At 32.0% G+C, this 1361-nt stretch overlaps 1 non-coding gene across 1 annotated transcript; it reads right to left on the bottom strand.

Moving 5' to 3' along the window:
* Window positions 1–571: 571 nt before the first annotated feature.
* On the bottom strand, window positions 572–643 carry LOC140876542 (small nucleolar RNA snoR60). Its single transcript, XR_012148847.1, has one exon. It is a non-coding gene; the product is annotated as a small nucleolar RNA snoR60 (small nucleolar RNA).
* Between the last annotated feature and the right edge of the window lie 718 nt (window positions 644–1361).

Below are 1361 nucleotides of genomic sequence, written 5' to 3'. Positions count from 1 at the left end.
TGACAAAATGGATATGATCACACTCAAAACATAACCAGAAACACTAACCTTAATGGATATGACAAAATGGCCTCCCGCTTTCAGGAAATAGAATGCATTTTTTAGAGCTAAAATTTCTGCCTGAAAAATTAAGAGCATGATCAAAGCATTATCGATGAGAACAAAACTTAGATTTATCTAATTGGCACCCAAATTAATCACAACATATTAAACAAAAACTAATCAATAACACCAATTATAGGCTTAAAATTATAAGATAACCAAAATCATAGTGGTAGTTAATTATTAGCATGCATATCAGGTAACACAGGAAAGACTCAAAAAATGCAATTGTTCCCTTAATATAATCCACTACATAATTATAAGAGATATTAGTGGTTTAAAGGCATGAAAATAATTTTAAAAAAAGAACTCAAACTCGAGTACTTCCACCCAGTACAAACTTTAAATGAGCTGCAGGCGAGCTCCACACAAGTAGCTCAACATCTACAAAGTACGAATAAAAGTGAAAAACAATGATAAAATATAAATATTCAAGGAACCAAGTAATTAGTATATTAAATTCAATGAACACATCAAAGACTCGGTTTTTGCATCACCCATAATGTCTTGAAGGGGAATCCGAGTAGCTCTTCATTTGTTTGTTCATAGATGTAAATCAAGAAAGATAATTCCAGAAGTCAATTTTGGAGATAAGCACTCCCATGAAGAACCAACAAGGTAAACATAAATGAAAAAATTTTAAAACTTTTCATATGCACCAAACCGAGCACTAGTATATCTCCGTACCAAAGCATTGGTATTTGTCCATTTTGGAACCACTTGGCCTTGACCATATAAGCTTCAATGGTATGGATCCACTGTCGTTGCATAAGGTAATAAGTTAATTGTTGCCTAAACAGAAATGACCAGGGAATTTATAAAAAGCAACATTAAAAAAGTTTATTTATATATAATTACCACTCTTGCAAGGAAATGGAGAACGTTTATCCCATGTTGTTTGAGAATCTTTTGAGTTATCTCTTTAGTTGTGTTGTATAATGCCATGTAGCATATTTTCATGTAATCGGGTAGATTCTCTATTGCGTCCACATCCCATCTGCAACAGATTAGTTCAAACAACCTCATGATTTAATATTATAAATGCATGCAAATGTGAGTTTTATAATCAGAAATAAATATATACTTACCTTTGAATATTCCCACTGACTTAGCTTTTCAAACCACAAATTGATTTCATCTTCGAAGTGGTATCCAATTCCTAGCCATTGAAGTTTATCTATCAACTTCATCACTTCGAATGGCTCTAAATAATATTGCAGTGATCTTTTTAGTTTCTTTATTGTGTTTTCTTTCAGTTC

Source organism: Henckelia pumila, chromosome 1 (assembly GCF_033568475.1).
Source record: "Henckelia pumila isolate YLH828 chromosome 1, ASM3356847v2, whole genome shotgun sequence".
In the NCBI taxonomy this organism is placed as follows: Eukaryota; Viridiplantae; Streptophyta; class Magnoliopsida; order Lamiales; family Gesneriaceae; genus Henckelia; species Henckelia pumila.
Note: the sequence above shows the minus strand (reverse complement) of the source record. Positions and strands in the feature narration are given on the sequence as shown.